This window comes from Macaca nemestrina, chromosome 15, assembly GCF_043159975.1.
Source record: "Macaca nemestrina isolate mMacNem1 chromosome 15, mMacNem.hap1, whole genome shotgun sequence".
NCBI classification, from domain to species: Eukaryota; Metazoa; Chordata; class Mammalia; order Primates; family Cercopithecidae; genus Macaca; species Macaca nemestrina.
The window spans coordinates 80782590-80801071 of NC_092139.1; positions in this window are offsets into that span (position 1 = coordinate 80782590).

The following is an 18482-nucleotide window of genomic DNA, read 5'->3' on the forward strand; positions in this document are numbered from 1 at the left end:
GCTTTCTGAGAAACTGATTGGTGTTCTGTTAATTCATCTCACAGAGTTACATCTGTGTTTCGTGGATCTCTTTGCTAGCCTTATTTCTGTGAAATCTGAGAACAGATATTTCGGATCCCTTAGAAGACTGTAGAGCCAAAGGAAATATCCTCTGATTACAAAGAGAAAGAAGCTTTCTGAGAAACTTCTTTGTCTTCTGTGAAATCATCTCAGAGAGTTACAGCGTTCCCCTCGAGAAGGCTTTCGCTAAGACAGTTCTTGTGGAATTGGCAAAGTGATATTTGGAAGCCCATAGAGAGCTATGTTGAAAAAGGAACTATCCTCAGATGAAATCTGGAAAGAATCTTTCTGAGAAACTGCTTAGTTTTTGGTTAATTCATCTCACAGAGTTACATCTGTATTTCGTGGATCTCTTTACTAGCCTTATTTCTGTGGAATCTGAGAAGAGATATTTCGGATCCCTTTGAAGACTATAGGGCCAAAGGAAATATCCTCCGTTAACAAAGAGAAAGAAGCTTTCTGAGAAACTTCTTTGCATTCTGTGAAATCATCGCACAGAGTTAAAGCTTTCCCCTCAAGAAGCCTTTCGCTAAGACAGTTCTTGTGGAATTGGCAAAGTGATATTTGGAAGCCCATAGAGGGCTATTGTGAAAAAGAAAATATCCTCAGATGAAATCTGGAAAGAAGCTTTCTGAGAAACTGCATAGTGTTCTGTTAATTCATGTCACAGGGTTACATCTGTATTTCGTGGATCTCGTTGCTAGCCTTATTTCTGTGGAATCTGAGAACAGATATTTCGGATCCCTTTGAAAACTATAAGGCCAAAGGAAATATCCTCCGATAACAAAGAGAAAGAAGCTTTCTTAGAAACTTCTTGGCGTTCTGTGAAATCATCTCAGAGAGTTACAGCTTTCCCCTCGAGAAGGCTTTCGCTAAGACAGTTCTTGTGGAATTGGCAAAGTGATATTTGGAAGCCCATAGAGAGCTATGTTGAAAAAGGAACTATCCTCAGATGAAATCTGGAAAGAATCTTTCTGAGAAACTGCTTAGTGTTCTGTTAATTCATGTCACAGAGTTACATCTGTATTTCGTGGATCTCTTTGCTAGCCTTATTTCTGTGGAATCTGAGAACAGATATTTCGGATCCCTTTGAAGACTATAAGGCCAAAGGAAATATCCTCCAATAAAAAAGAGAGAGAAGCTTTCTGAGAAACTTCTTGGCGTTCTGTGAAATCATCTCACAGATTTACTGCTTTCCCCTCAAGAAGCCTTTCGCTTAGACAGTTCTTGTGGAATTGGCAAAGTGATATTTGGAAGCCCATAGAGGGCTATGATGAAAAAGGAAATATCCTCAGATGAAATCTGGAAAGAAGCTTTCTGAGAAACTGCTTAGTGTTCGGTTAATTCATCTCACAAAATTACATCTGTATTTCGTGGATCTCTTTGCTAGCCTTATTTCTGTGGAATCTCAGAACAGATATTTCGGATCCCTTTGAAGATTATAGGGCCAAAGGAAATATCCTCCGATAACAAAGAGAAAGAAGCTTTCTGAGAAATTTCTTTGTGTTCTGTGAAATCATCTCACAGAGTTACAATTTTCCCCTAAAGAAGTCTTTCGCTAAGACAGTTCTTGTGGAATTGGCAAAGTGATATTTGGAAGCCCATAGAGGGCTATGGTGAAAAAGGAAATATCCTCAGACGAAATGTGGAAAGAAGCTTTCTGAGAAACTGCTTAGTTTTTGGTTAATTCATCTCACAGAGTTACATCTGTATTTCGTGGATCTCTTTACTAGCCTTATTTCTGTGGAATCTGAGAACAGATATTTCGGATCCCTTTGAAGACTATAGGGCCAAAGTAAATATCCTCCGATAACAAAGAGAAAGAAGCTTTCTGAGAAACTTCTTTGCATTCTGTGAAATCATCTCACAGAGTTACAGCTTTCCCCTCAAGAAGCCTTTCGCTAAGACAGTTCTTGTGGAATTGGCAAAGTGATATTTGGAAGACCATAGAGGGCTATGGTGAAAAAGGAAATATCCTCAGATGAAATCTGGAAAGAAGCTTTCTGAGAAACTGCATAGTATTCTGTTAATTCATGTCACAGGGTTACATCTGTATTTCGTGGATCTCGTTGCTAGCCTTATTTCTGTGGAATCTGAGAACAGATATTTCGGATCCCTTTGAAGACTATAGGGCCAAAGGAAATATCCTCCGATAACAAAGAGAAAGAAGCTTTCTGAGAAACTTCTTTGCATTCCGTGAAATCATCTCACAGAGTTACAGCTTTCCCCTCAAGAAGCCTTTCGCTAAGACAGTTCTTGTGGAATTGGCAAAGTGATATTTGGAAGCCCATAGAGGGCTAGGGTGAAAAAGGAAATATCCTCAGATGAAATCTGGAAAGAAGATTTCTGAAAAACTGCTTGGTGTTCTAATAATTCATCTCACAGAGTTACATCTGTATTTCGTGGATCTCTTTGCTAGCCTTATTTCTGTGGAATCTGAGAACAGATATTTCGGATCCCTTTGAAGACTATAAGGCCAAAGGAAATATCCTCCGATAACAAAGAGAAAGAAGCTTTCTGAGAAACTTCTTGGCGTTCTGTTAAATCATCTCACAGAGTTACAGCTTTCCCCTCAAGAAGCCTTTCGCTAAGACAGTTCTTGTGGAATTGGCAAAGTGATATTTGGAAGCCCGTAGAGGGCTATGATGAAAAAGGAAATATCCTCAGATGAAATCTGGAAAGAAGCTTTCTGAGAAACTGCTTAGTGTTCGGATAATTCACCTCAAAAAATTTCATCTGTATTTCGTGGATCTCTTTGCTAGCCTTATTTCTGTGGAATCTCAGAACAGATATTTCGGATCCCTTTGAAGATTATAGGGCCAAAGGAAATATCCTCCGATAACAAAGAGAAAGAAGCTTTCTGAGAAATTTCTTTGGGTTCTGTGAAATCATCTCACAGAGTTACAGCTTTCCCCTCAAGAAGCCTTTCGCTAATTCAGTTCTTGTGGAATTAGCAAAGTGATATTTGGAAGCCCTTAGAGGGCTATGGTGAAAAAGGAAATATCCTCAGATGAAATCTGGAAAGAAGCTTTCTGAGAAACTGCTTAGTGTTCTGTTAATTCATCTCACAGAGTTACATCTGTATTTCGTGGATCTCTTTGCTAGCCTTATTTCTGTGGAATCTGAGAACAGATATTTCGGATCCCATTGAAGACCATAGGGCCAAAGGAAATATCCTCCGATAACAAAGAGAAAGAAGCTTTCAGACAAACCTCTTTGCGTTCTGTGAAATCATCTCACAGAGTTACAGCTTTCCCCACAAGAAGCCTTTCGCTAAGACTGTTCTTGTGGAATTGGCAAAGTGATATTTGGAAGCCCCTAGAGGGCTAAGGTGAAAAAGGAAATATCCTCAGATGAAATCTTCAAAGAAGCTTTCTGAGAAACTGCTTAGTGTTCGGTTAATTCATCTCAGCGAGTTACATTTGTATTTCGTGGATCTCTTTGCTAGCCTTATTTCTGTGGAATCTGAGAACAGATATTTCGGATCCCTTTGAAGATAGTGGGCCAAAGGAAATATCCTACGATAACACAGAGAAAGAAGCTTTCGGAGAAACTTCTTTGTGTTCTGTGTAATCATCTCACAGAGTTACAGCTTTCCCCTCAAGAAGCCTTTCGCTAAGACAGTTCTTGTGGAATTGGTAAAGTGATATTTGGAAGCCCACAGAGGGCTATGGTGAAAAAGGAAATATCCTCAGATGAAATCTGGAAAGAAGCTTTCTGAGAAACTGCTTAGTGTTCGATTAATTCTTCTCAGAGAGTTACATCTGTATTTCGTGGATCTCTTTGCTAGCCTTATTTCTGTGGAATCTGAGAACAGATATTTCGGATCCCTTTGAAGACAATAGCGCCAAAGGAAATATCCTCCGATAACAAAGAGAAAGAAGCTTTCTGAGAAACTTCTTTGCGTTCTGTGAAATCATCTCACAGAGTTACAGCTTTCCCCTCAAGAAGCCTTTCGCTAAGACAGTTCTTGTGGAATTGGCAAAGTGATATTTGGAAGCCCATAGAGGGCTATGGTGAAAAAGGAAATATCCTCAGATGAAATCTGGAAAGAAGCTTTCTGAGAAACTGCATAGTGTTCTGTTAATTCATGTCACAGGGTTACATCTGTATTTCGTGGATCTCGTTGCTAGCCTTATTTCTGTGGAATCTGAGAACAGATATTTCGGATCCCTTTGAAGACTATAAGGCCAAAGGAAATATCCTCAGATAACAAAGAGAAAGAAGCTTTCTGAGAAACTTCTTTGTGTTCTGTGAAATCATCTCAGAGAGTTACAGCTTTCCCCTCAAGAAGCCTTTCGCTAAGACGGTTCTTGTGGAATTGGCAAAGTGATATTTGGAAGCCCATAGAGGGCTATGGTGAAAAAGGAAATATCCTCAGATGAAATCTGGAAAGAAGCTTTCTGAGAAACTGCTTAGTGTTCTGTTAATTCATCTCACAGAGTTACATCTGTATTTCGTGGATCTCTTTGCTAGCCTTTTTTATGTGGAATCTGAGAATAGATATTTCGGATCCCTTTGAAGACTATAGAGCCAAAGGAAATATCCTCTGATAACAAAGAGAAAGAAGCTTTCTGAGAAACTTATTTGTGTTCTGTGAAATCATCTCACAGAGTTACAGCTTTCCCCTCAAGAAGCCTTTCGCTAAGACAGTTCTTGTGGAATTGGCAAAGTGATATTTGGAAGCCCATAGAGGTGTATGATGAAAAAGGAAATATCCTCAATGAAATCTGGAAAGAATCTTTCTGAGAAACTGCTTAGTGTTCTGTTAATTCATGTCAAAGCGTTACATCTGTATTTCGTGGATCTCTTTGTAGCCTTCTTTCTGTGGAATCTGAAAACAGATATTTCGGATCCCTTTTAAGACTATAAGGCCAGGGGAAATAACTTACGATAAAAAAGAGAAAGAAGCTTTCTGAGAAACTTCTTGGCGTTCTGGGAAATCATCTCACAGAGTTACAGCTTTCCCCTCAAGAAGCCTTTCGCTTCGACAGTTCTTGTGTTATTTACAAAGTGATATTTGGAAGCCCTTTGATTGCTATGGTGAAAAAGGAAATATCCTCAGATGAAATCTGTAAAGAAGCTTTCTGAGAAACTGCTTAGTGTTCTTTAATTCATCTCACAGAGTTACATCTGTGTTTCGTGGATCTCTTTGCTAGCCTTATTTCTGTGGAATCTGAGAACAGATATTTCGGATCCCATTGAAGACTATAGTGCCAAAGGTAATATCCTTCGATAAAAAAGAGAAAGAAACTTTCTGAGAAACTTCTTTGTGTTCTGTGAAATCATCTCACAGAGTTACAGCTTTCCCCTCCAGAAGACTTTCGCTAAGACAGTTCTTGTGGAATTGGCAAAGTGATATATGGAAGCCCATAGAGGGCTAGGGTGAAAAAGGAAATATCCTCAGATGAAATCTGGAAAGAAGCTTTCTGAGAAACTGCTTAGTGTTCTGTTAATTCATGTCACAGAGTTACATCTGTATTTCGTGGATCTCTTTGCTAGCCTTATGTCTGTGGAATCTGAGAAGAGATATTTCGGATCCCTTTGAAGACTATAGTTCCAAAGGAAATATTCTCCGATGACAAAGAGAAAGAAGCTTTCTGAGAAACTACTTTGTGTTCTGTGAAATCATCTCACAGAGTTACAGCGTTCCCCTCAAGAAGTCTTTCGCTAAGACAGTTCTTGTGGAATTGGCAAAGTGATATTTGGAAGCCCATAGAGGGCTATGGTGAAAAAGGAAATAACCTCAGATGAAATCTGGAAAGAAGCTTTCTGAGAAACTGCTTGGTGTTCTGTTAATTCATCTCACAGAGTTACATCTGTATTTCGTGGATCTCTTTGCTAGCCTTATTTCTGTGAAATCTGAGAACAGATATTTCGGATCCCTTAGAAGACTATAGAGCCAAAGGAAATATCCTCTGATTACAAAGACAAAGAAGCTTTCTGAGAAACTTCTTTGTGTTCTGTGAAATCATCTCAGAGAGTTACAGCTTTCCCCTCGAGAAGGCTTTCGCTAAGACAGTTCTTGTGAATTGGCAAAGTGATATTTGGAAGCCCATAGAGAGCTATGTTGAAAAAGGAACTATCCTCAGATGAAATCTGGAAAGAATCTTTCTGAGAAACTGCTTAGTGTTCTGTTAATTCATGTCACGGAGTTACATCTGTATTTCGTGGATCTCTTTGCTAGCCTTATTTCTGTGGAATCTGAGAACAGATATTTCGGATCCCTTTGAAGACTATAAGGCCAAAGGAAATATCCTCCAATAAAAAAGAGAGAGAAGCTTTCTGAGAAACTTCTTGGCGTTCTGTGAAATCATCTCACAGAGTTACTGCTTTCCCCTCAAGAAGCCTTTCGCTTAGACAGTTCTTGTGGAATTGGCAAAGTGATATTTGGAAGTCCATAGCGAGCTATGATGAAAAAGGAAATATCCTCGGATGAAATCTGGAAAGAAGCTTTCTGAGAAACTGCTTAGTCTTCCGTTAATTCATCTCACAAAATTACATCTGTATTTCGTGGATCACTTTGCTAGCCTTATTTCTGTGGAATCTCAGAACAGATATTTCGGATGCCTTTGAAGATTATAGGGCCAAAGGAAATATCCTCCGATAACAAAGAGAAAGAATCTTTCTGAGAAATTTCTTTGTGTTCTGTGAAATCATCTCACAGAGTTACAATTTTCCCCTAAAGAAGTCTTTCGCTAAGACAGTTCTTGTGGAATTGGCAAAGTGATATTTGGAAGCCCATAGAGGGCTACGGTGAAAAAGGAAATATCCTCAGACGAAATCTAGAAAGAAGCTTACTGAGAAACTGCTTAGTTTTTGGTTAATTCATCTCACAGAGTTACATCTGTATTTCGTGGATCTCTTTGCTAGCCTTATTTCTGTGGAATCTGAGAACAGATATTTCGGATCCCTTTGAAGGCAGTAGCGCCAAAGGAAATATCCTCCGATAACAAAGAGAAAGAAGCTTTCTGAGAAACTTCTTTGCGTTCTGTGAAATCATCTCACAGAGTTACAGCTTTCCCCTCAAGAAGCCTTTCGCTAAGACAGTTCTTGTGGAATTGGCAAAGTGATATTTGGAAGCCCGTAGAGGGCTATGGTGAAAAAGGAAATATCCTCAGATGAAATCTGGAAAGAAGCTTTCTGAGAAACTGCATAGTGTTCTGTTCATTCATGTCACAGGGTTACATCTGTATTTCGTGGATCTCATTGCTAGCCTTATTTCTGTGGAATCTGAGAACAGATATATCGGATCCCTTTGAAGACTATAAGGCCAAAGGAAATATCCTCAGATAACAAAGAGAAAGAAGCTTTCTGAGAAACTTCTTTGTGTTCTGTGAAATCATCTCAGAGAGTTACAGCTTTCCCCTCGAGAAGGCTTTCGCTAAGACAGTTCTTGTGGAATTGGCAAAGTGATATTTGGAAGCCCATAGAGAGCTATGTTGAAAAAGGAACTATCCTCAGATGAAATCTGGAAAGAATCTTTCTGAGAAACTGCTTAGTGTTCTGTTAATTCATGTCACAGAGTTACATCTGTATATCGTGGATCTCTTTGCTAGCCTTATTTCTGTGGAATCTGAGAACAGATATTTCGGATCCCTTTGAAGACTATAAGGCCAAAGGAAATATCCTCCAATAAAAAAGAGAGAGAAGCTTTCTGAGAAACTTCTTGGCGTTCTGTGAAATCATCTCACAGAGTTACTGCTATCCCCTCAAGAAGCCTTTCGCTTAGACAGTTCTTGTGGAATTGGCAAAGTGATATTTGGAAGCCCATAGAGGGCTATGATGAAAAAGGAAATATCCTCAGATGAAATCTGGAAAGAAGCTTTCTGAGAAACTGCTTAGTGTTCGGTTAATTCATCTCACAAAATTACATCTGTATTTCATGGATCTCTTTGCTAGCCATCTTTCTGTGGAATCTGAGAACAGATATTTCGGATCCCTTTGAAGACTATAGGGCCAAAGGAAATATCCTCCGATAACAAAGAGAAAGAAGCTTTCTGAGAAACTTCTTTGCATTCTGTGAAATCATCTCACAGAGTTACAGCTTTCCCCTCAAGAAGCCTTTCGCTAAGACAGTTCTTGTGGAATTGGCAAAGTGATATTTGGAAGCCCATAGAGGGCTACGGTGAAAAAGGAAATATGCTCAGATGAAATCTGGAAAGAAGATTTCTGAAAAACAGCTTGGTGTTCTGTTAATTCATCTCACAGAGTTACATCTGTATTTCTTGGATCTCTTTGCTAGCCTTATTTCTGTGGAATCTGAGAACAGATATTTCGGATCCCTTTGAATACAATAGCGCCAAAGATAATATCCTCCGATAACAAAGAGAAAGAAGCATTCTGAGAAACTTCTTTGCGTTCTGTGAAATCATCTCACAGAGTTACAGCTTTCCCCTCAAGAAGCCTTTCGCTAAGACGGTTCTTGTGGAATTGGCAAAGTGATATTTGGAAGCCCATAGAGGGCTATGGTGAAAAAGGAAATATCCTCAGATGAAATCTGGAAAGAAGCTTTATGAGAAACTGCTTAGTGTTCTGTTAATTCATCTCACAGAGTTACATCTGTATTTCGTGGATCTCTTTTCTAGTCTTTTTTATGTGGAATCTGAGAATAGATATTTCGGATCTTTTTGATTACTATAGAGCCAAAGGAAATATCCTCTGATAACAAAGAGAAAGAAGCTTTCTGAGAAACTTCTTTTTGTTCTGTGAAATCATCTCACAGAGTTACAGCTTTCCCCTCAAGAAGCCTTTCGCTAAGACAGTTCTTGTGGAATTGGCAAAGTGATATTTGGAAGCCCATAGAGGGCTATGTTGAAAAAGGAAATATCCTCAATGAAATCTGGAAAGAATCTTTCTGAGTAACTGCTTAGTGTTCTGTTAATTCATCTCACAGAGTTACATCTGTATTTCGTGGATCTCTTTGTAGCCTTCTTTCTGTGGAATCTGAAAACAGATATTTCGGATCCCTTTTAAGACTATAAGGCCAGGGGAAATAACTTACGATAAAAAAGAGAAAGAAGCTTTCTGAGAAACTTCTTGGCGTTCTGGGAAATCATCTCACAGAGTTACAGCTTTCCCCTCAAGAAGCCTTTCGCTACGACAGTTCTTGTGTTATTTACAAAGTGATATTTGGAAGCCCTTAGATTGCTATGGTGAAAAAGGAAATATCCTCAGATGAAATCTGGAAAGAAGCTTTCTGAGAAACTGCTAAGTGTTCTGTTAATTCATCTCACAGAGTTACATCTGTATTTCGTGGATCTCTTTGCTAGCCTTATTTCTGTGAAATCTGAGAACAGATATTTCGGATCCCTTAGAAGACTATAGAGCCAAAGGAAATATCCTCTGATTACAAAGAGAAAGAGGCTTTCTGAGAAACTTCTTTGTGTTCTGTGAAATCATCTCAGAGAGTTACAGCTTTCCCCTCAAGATGCCTTTCGCTAAGACAGTTCTTGTGGAATTGGCAAAGTGATATTTGGAAGCCCATAGAGGGCTATGTTGAAAAAGGAAATATCCTCAGATGAAATCTGGAAAGAAGCTTTCTGAGAAACTGCTTAGTGTTCGGTTAATTCATCTCACAGAGTTACATCTGTATTTCGAGGATCTCTTTGCTATCCTTATTTCTGTGGAACCTGAGAAGAGATATTTTGGATCCCTTTGAAGACTATAGTGCCAAAGGAAATATTCTCCGATGACAAAGAGAAAGAAGCTTTCTGAGAAACTACTTTGTGTTCTGTGAAATCATCTCACAGAGTTACAGCGTTCCCCTCAAGAAGTCTTTCGCTAAGACCGTTCTTGTGGAATTGGCAAAGTGATATTTGGAAGCCCATAGAGGGCTATGGTGAAAAAGGAAATATCCTCAGATGTAATCTGGAAAGAAGCTTTCTGAGAAACTGCTAAGTGTTCTGTTAATTCATCTCACAGAGTTACATCTGTATTTCGTGGATCTCTTTGCTAGCCTTATTTCTGTGAAATCTGAGAACAGATATTTCGGATCCCTTAGAAGACTATAGAGCCAAAGGAAATATCCTCTGATTACAAAGAGAAAGAGGCTTTCTGAGAAACTTCTTTGTGTTCTGTGAAATCATCTCAGAGAGTTACAGCTTTCCCCTCAAGATGCCTTTCGCTAAGACAGTTCTTGTGGAATTGGCAAAGTGATATTTGGAAGCCCATAGAGGGCTATGGTGAAAAAGGAAATATCCTCAGATGAAATCTGGAAAGAAGATTTCTGAAAAACTGCTTGGTGATCTATTAATTCATCTCACAGAGTTACATCTGTATTTCGTGGATCTCTTTGCTAGCCTTATTTCTGTGGAATCTGAGAACAGATATTTCGGATCCCTTTGAAGACAATAGCGCCAAAGGTAATATCCTCCGATAACAAAGAGAAAGAAGCTTTCTGAGAAACTTCTTTTCGTTCTGTGAAATCATCTCACAGAGTTACAGCTTTCCCCTCAAGAAGCCTTTCGCTAAGACACTTCTTGAGGAATTGGCAAAGTGATATTTGGAAGCCCATAGAGGGCTATGGTGAAAAGGAAATATCCTCAGATGAAATCTGGAAAGAAGCTTTCTGAGAAACTGCATAGTGTTCTGTTAATTCATGTCACAGTGTTACATCTGTATTTCGTGGATCTCGTTGCTAGTCTTATTTCTGTGGAATCTGAGAACAGATATTTCGGATCCCTTTGAAGACTATAAGGCCAAAGGAAATATCCTCCGATAACAAAGAGAAAGAAGCTTTCTGAGGAACTTCTTTGTGTTCTGTGAAATCATCTCACAGAGTTACAGCTTTCCCCTCAAAAGCCTTTCGATAAGACAGTTCTTGTGTAATTGGCAAAGTGATATTTGGAAGCCCATAGAGAGCTATGTTGAAAAAGGAACTATCCTCAGATGAAATCTGGAAAGAATCTTTCTGAGAAACTGCTTAGTGTTCTGTTAATTCATGTCACAGAGTTACATCTGTATTTCGTGGATCTCTTTGCTAGCCTTATTTCTGTGGAATCTGGGAACAGATATTTCGGATCCCTTTGAAGACTATAAGGCCAAAGGAAATATCCTCCAATAAAAAAGAGAGAGAAGCTTTCTGAGAAACTTCTTGGCGTTCTGTGAAATCATCTCACAGATTTACTGCTTTCCCCTCAAGAAGCCTTTCGCTTAGACAGTTCTTGTGGAATTGGCAAAGTGATATTTGGAAGCCCATAGAGGGCTATGATGAAAAAGGAAATATCCTCAGATGAAATCTGGAAAGAAGCTTTCTGAGAAACTGCTTAGTGTTCGGTTAATTCATCTCACAAAATTACATCTGTATTTCGTGGATCTCTTTGCTAGTCTTATTTCTGTGGAATCTCAGAACAGATATTTCGGATCCCTTTGAAGATTATAGGGCCAAAGGAAATATCCTCCGATAACAAAGAGAAAGAAGCTTTCTGAGAAATTTCTTTGTGTTCTGTGAAATCATCTCACAGAGTTACAATTTTCCCCTAAAGAAGTCTTTCGCTAAGACAGTTCTTGTGGAATTGGCAAAGTGATATTTGGAAGCCCATAGAGGGCTATGGTGAAAAAGGAAATATCCTCAGACGAAATCTGGGAAGAAGCTTTCTGAGAAACTGCTTAGTTTTTGTTTAATTCATCTCACAGAGTTACATCTGTATTTCGTGGATCTCTTTACTAGCCTTATTTCTGTGGAATCTGAGAACAGATATTTCGGATCCCTTTGAAGACTATAGGGCCAAAGTAAATATCCTCCGATAACAAAGAGAAAGAAGCTTTCTGAGAAACTTCTTTGCATTCTGTGAAATCATCTCACAGAGTTACAGCTTTCCCCTCAAGAAGCCTTTCGCTAAGACAGTTCTTGTGGAATTGGCAAAGTGATATTTGGAAGACCATAGAGGGCTATGGTGAAAAAGGAAATATCCTCAGATGAAATCTGGAAAGAAGCTTTCTGAGAAACTGCATAGTATTCTGTTAATTCATGTCACAGGGTTACATCTGTATTTCGTGGATCTCGTTGCTAGCCTTATTTCTGTGGAATCTGAGAACAGATATTTCGGATCCCTTTGAAAACTATAAGGCCAAAGGAAATATCCTCCGATAACAAAGAGAAAGAAGCTTTCTTAGAAACTTCTTGGCGTTCTGTTAAATCATCTCACAGAGTTACAGCTTTCCCCTCAAGAAGACTTTCGCTAAGACACTTCTTGAGGAATTGGCAAAGTGATATTTGGAAGCCCGTAGAGGGCTATGACGAAAAAGGAAATATCCTCAGATGAAATCTGGAAAGAAGCTTTCTGAGAAACTGCTTAGTGTTCGGTAATTCACCCCAAAAAATTACATCTGTATTTCGTGGATCTCTTTGCTAGCCTTATTTCTGTGGAATCTCAGAACAGATATTTCGGATCCCTTTGAAGATTATAGGGCCAAAGGAAATATCCTCCGATAACAAAGAGAAAGAAGCTTTCTGAGAAATTTCTTTGTGTTCTGTGAAATCATCTCACAGAGTTACAATTTTCCCCTAAAGAAGTCTTTCGCTAAGACAGTTCTTGTGGAATTTGCAAAGTGATATTTGGAAGTTCATAGAGGGCTATGGTGAAAAAGGAAATATCCTCAGATGAAATCTGGAAAGAAGCTTTCTGAGAAACTGCTTAGTGTTCTGTTAATTCATCTCACAGAGTTACATCTGTATTTCGTGGATCTCTTTTCTAGCCTTTTTTATGTGGAATCTGAGAATAGATATTTCGGATCCCTTTGAAGACTATAGAGCCAAAGGAAATATCCTTTGATAACAAAGAGAAAGAAGCTTTCTGAGAAACTTCTTTGCGTTCTGAGAAATCATCTCACAGAGTTACAGCTTTCCCCTCAAGAAGCCTTTCGCTAAGACAGTTCTTGTGGAATTGGCAAAGTGATACTTGGAAGCCCATAGTGGTCTATGTTGAAAAAGGAAATATCCTCAATGAAATCTGGAAAGAATCTTTCTGAGTAACTCCTTAGAGTTCTGTTAATTCATGTCAAAGAGTTACATCTGTTTTTCGTGGATCTCTTTGTAGCCTTATTTCTGTGGAATCTGAAAACAGATATTTCGGATCCCTTTTAAGACTATAAGGCCAGGGGAAATAACTTACTATAACAAAGAGAAAGAAGCTTTCTGAGAAACTTCTTGGCGTTCTGGGAAATCATCTCACAGAGTTACAGCTTTCCCCTCAAGAAGCCTTTCGCTACGACAGTTCATGTGTTATTTACAAAGTGATATTTGGAAGCCCTTAGATTGCTATGGTGAAAAAGGAAATATCCTCAGATGAAATCTGGAAAGAAGCTTTCTGAGAAACTGCTTAGTGTTCTTTAATTCATCTCACAGAGTTACATCTGTATTTCGTGGATCTCTTTGCTAGCCTTATTTCTGTGGAATCTGAGAACAGATATTTCGGATCCCATTGAAGACTATAGTGCCAAAGGTAATATACTTCTATAACAAAGAGAAAGAAGCTTTCTCAGAAACTTCTTTGTATTCTGTGAAATCATCTCACAGAGTTACAGCTTTCCCCTCAAGAAGCCTTTCACTACGACAGTTCTTGTGTTATTTACAAAGTGATATTTGGAAGACCTTTGATTGCTATGGTGAAAAAGGAAATATCCTCAGATGAAATCTGGAAAGAAGCTTTCTGAGAAACTGCTTAGTGTTCTTTAATTCATCTCACAGAGTTACATCTGTGTTTCGTGGATCTCTTTGCTAGCCTTATTTCTGTGGAATCTGAGAACAGATATTTCGGATCCCACTGAAGACTATAGTGCCAAAGGAAATATCCTTCGATAAAAAAGAGAAAGAAACTTTCTGAGAAACTTCTTTGTGTTCTGTGAAATCATCTCACAGAGTTACAGCTTTCCCCTCAAGAAGACTTTCGCTAAGACAGTTCTTGTGGAATTGGCAAAGTGATATATGGAAGCCCATAGAGGGCTAGGGTGAAAAAGGAAATATCCTCAGATGAAATCTGGAAAGAAGCTTTCTGAGAAACTGCTTAGTGTTCTGTTAATTCATGTCACAGAGTTACATCTGTATTTCTTGGATCTCTTTGCTAGCCTTATTTCTGTGGAATCTGAGAACAGATATTTCGGATCCCTTTGAAGACTATAGTGCCAAAGGAAATATTCTCCGATGACAAAGAGAAAGAAGCTTTCTGAGAAACTACTTTGTGTTCTGTGAAATCATTTCACAGAGTTACAGCGTTCCCCTCAAGAAGTCTTTCGCTAAGACAGTTCTTGTGGAATTGGCAAAGTGATATTTGGAAGCCCATAGAGGGCTATGGTGAAAAAGGAAATATCCTCAGATGAAATCTGGAAAGAAGCTTTATGAGAAACTGCTTAGTGTTCTGTTAATTCATCTCACAGAGTTACAATTTACCCCTAAAGAAGTCTTTCGCTAAGACAGTTCTTGTGGAATTTGCAAAGTGATATTTGGAAGTCCATAGAGGGCTGCGGTGAGAAAGGAAATATCCTCAGATGAAATCTGGAAAGAAGCTTTCTGAGAAACTGCTTGGTGTTCTGTTAATTCATCTCACAGAGTTACATCTGTATTTCGTGGATCTCTTTGCTAGCCTTATTTCTGTGGAATCTGAGAACAGATATTTCGGATCCCTTTGAAGACTATAGGTCCAAAGGAAATATCCTCCGATTACAAAGAGAAAGAAGCTTTCTGAGAAACTTCTTTGTGTTCTGTGAAATCATCTCACAGAGTTACTGCTTTCCCCTCAAGAAGCCTTTCGCTACGACAGTTCTTGTGTTATTTACAAAGTGATATTTGGAAGCCCTTAGATTGCTATGGTGAAAAAGGAAATATCCTCAGATGAAATCTGGAAAGAAGCTTTCTGGGAAACTGCTTAGTGTTCGTTAATTCATCTCACAGAGTTACATCTGTGTTTGGTGGATCTCTTTGCTAGCCTTATTTCTGTGGAATCTGAGAACAGATATTTCGGATCCCATTGAAGACTATAGTGCCAAAGGTAATATCCTTCGATAACAAAGAGAAAGAAGCTTTCTGAGAAACTTCTTTGTGTTCTGTGAAATCATCTCACAGAGTTACAGCTTTCCCCTCAAGAAGCCTTTCGCTAAGACAGTTCTTGTGTTATTTACAAAGTGATATTTGGAAGCCCTTAGATTGCTATGGTGAAAAAGGAATTATCCTCAGATGAAATCTGGAAAGAAGCTTTCTGAGAAACTGCTTAGTGTTCTTTAATTCATCTCACAGAGTTACATCTGTGTTTCGTGGATGTCTTTGCTAGCCTTATTTCTGTGGAATGTGAGAACAGATATTTCGGATCCCTTTGAAGATTATAGTGCCAAAGGTAATATCCTTCGATAACAACGAGAAAGAAACTTTCTGAGAAACTTTTTTGTGTTCTGTGAAATCATCTCACAGAGTTACAGCTTTCCCCTCAAGAAGACTTTCGCTAAGACAGTTCTTGTGGAATTGGGAAAGTGATATATGGAAGCCCATAGAGGGCTAGGGTGAAAAAGGAAATATCCTCAGATGAAATCTGGAAAGAAGCTTTCTGAGAAACTGCTTGGTGTTCTGTTATTTCATATCACAGAGTTATATCTGTATTTCGTGGATCTCTTTGCAAGCCTTATTTCTGTGGAATCTGAGAACAGATATTTCGGATCCCTTTGAAGACTATAGGGCCAAAGGAAATATCCTCCGATAAAAAAGAGAAAGAAGCTTTCTGAGAAATTTCTTTGTGTTCTGTGAAATCATCTCACAGAGTTACAGCTTTCCCCTCAAGAAGGCTTTCGCTAAGACAGTTCTTGTGGAATTGGCAAAGTGATATTTGGAAGCCCATAGAGGGCTATGGTGAAAAAGGAAATATCCTCAGATGAAATCTGGAAAGAAGCTTTCTGAGAAAATGCTTAGTTTTCGGTTAATTCATCTCACAGAGTTACATCTGTATTTCGTGGGTCTCTTTGCTAGCTTTATTTCTGTGGAATCTGAGAACAGATATTTTGGATCCCTTTTTTAGACTATAGGGCCAAAGGAAATATCCTCCGATAACAAAGAGAAAGAAGCTTTCTGAGAAACTTCTTTGCATTCTGTGAAATCATCTCACAGAGTTACAGCTTTCCCCTCAAGAAGCCTTTCGCTAAGACAGTTCTTGTGGAATTGGCAAAGTGATATTTGGAAGCCCATAGAGGGCTAGGGTGAAAAAGGAAATATCCTCAGATGAAATCTGGAAAGAAGATTTCTGAAAAACTGCTTGGTGTTCTATTAATTCATCTCACAGAGTTACATCTGTATTTCGTGGATCTCTTTCCTAGCCTTATTTCTGTGGAATCTGAGAACAGATATTTCGGATCCCTTTGAAGACAATAGCGCCAAAGGAAATATCCTCCGATAACAAAGAGAAAGAAGCTTTCTGAGAAACTTCTTTGCGTTCTGTGAAATCATCTCACAGAGTTACAGCTTTCCCCTCAAGAAACCTTTCGCTAAGACAGTTCTTGTGGAATTGGCAAAGTGATATTTGGAAGCCCATAGAGGGCTATGGTGAAAAAGGAAATATCCTCAGATGAAATCTGGAAAGAAGCTTTCTGAGAAACTGCATAGTGTTCTGTTAATTCATGTCACAGGGTTACATCTGTATTTCGTGGATCTCTTTGCTAGCCTTATTTCTGTGGAATCTGAGAACAGATATTTCGGATCCCTTTGAAGACTATAAGGCCAAAGGAAATTTCCTCCGATAACAAAGAGAAAGAAGCTTTCTGAGAAACTTCCTGGCGTTCTGTTAAATCATCTCACAGAGTTACAGCTTTCCCCTCAAGAAGCCTTTCGCTAAGACAGTTCTTGTGGAATTGGCAAAGTGATATTTGGAAGCCCGTAGAGGGCTATGATGAAAAAGGAAATATCCTCAGATGAAATCTGGAAAGAAGCTTTCTGAGAAACTGCTTAGTGTTCGGATAATTCACCTCAAAAAATTTCATCTGTATTTCGTGGATCTCTTTGCTAGCCTTATTTCTGTGGAATCTCAGAACAGATATTTCGGATCCCTTTGAAGATTATAGGGCCAAAGGAAATATCCTCCGATAACAAAGAGAAAGAAGCTTTCTGAGAAATTTCTTTGTGTTCTGTGAAATCATCACACAGAGTTACAATTTACCCCTAAAGAAGTCTTTCACTAAGACAGTTCTTGTGGAATTTGCAAAGTGATATTTGGAAGTCCATAGAGGGCTGTGGTGAGAAAGGAAATATCCTCAGATGAAATCTGGAAAGAAGCTTTCTGAGAAACTGCTTGGTGTTCTGTTAATTCATCTCACAGAGTTACATCTGTATTTCGTGGATCTCTTTGCTAGCCTTATTTCTGTGGAATCTGAGAACAGATATTTCGGATCCCTTTGAAAACTATAGGTCCAAGGAAATATCCTCCGATTACAAAGAGAAAGAAGCTTTCTGAGAAACTTCTTTGTGTTCTGTGAAATCATCTCACAGAGTTACTGCTTTCCCCTCAAGAAGCCTTTCGCTACGACAGTTCTTGTGTTATTTACAAAGTGATATTTGGAAGCCCTTAGATTGCTATGGTGAAAAAGGAAATATCCTCAGATGAAATCTGGAAAGAAGCTTTCTGAGAAACTGCTTAGTGTTCTTTAATTCATCTCACAGAGTTACATCTGTGTTTCGTGGATGTCTTTGCTAGCCTTATTTCTGTGGAATGTGAGAAGAGATATTACGGATCCCATTGAAGTTTATAGTGCCAAAGGTAATATCCTTCGATAACAACGAGAAAGAAACTTTCTGAGAAACTTCTTTGTGTTCTGTGAAATCATCTCACAGAGTTACAGCTTTCCCTTCCAGAAGACTTTCGATAAGACAGTTCTTGTGGAATTGGCAAAGTGATATATGGAAGCCCATAGAGGGCTAGGGTGAAAAAGGAAATATCCTCAGATGAAATCTGGAAAGAAGCTTTCTGAGAAACTGCTTGGTGTTCTGTTATTTCATATCACAGTGTTATATCTGTATTTCGTGGACCTCTTTGCTAGCCTTATTTCTGTGGAATCTGAGAACAGATATTTCGGATCCCTTTGAAGACTATAGGGCCAAAGGAAATATTCTCCGATGACAAAGAGAAAGAAACTTTCTGAGAAACTACTTTGTGTTCTGTGAAATCAACTCACAGAGTTACAGCGTTCCCCTCAAGAAGTCTTTCGCTAAGACAGTTCTTGTGGAATTGGCAAAGTGATACTTGGAAGCCCATAGAGGGCTATGGTGAAAAAGGAAATATCCTCAGATGAAATCTGGAAAGAAGATTTCTGAAAAACTGCTTGGTGATCTATTAATTCATCTCACAGAGTTACATCTGTATTTCGTGGATCTCTTTGCTAGCCTTATTTCTGTGGAATCTGAGAACAGATATTTCGGATCCCTTTGAAGACAATAGCGCCAAAGGTAATAT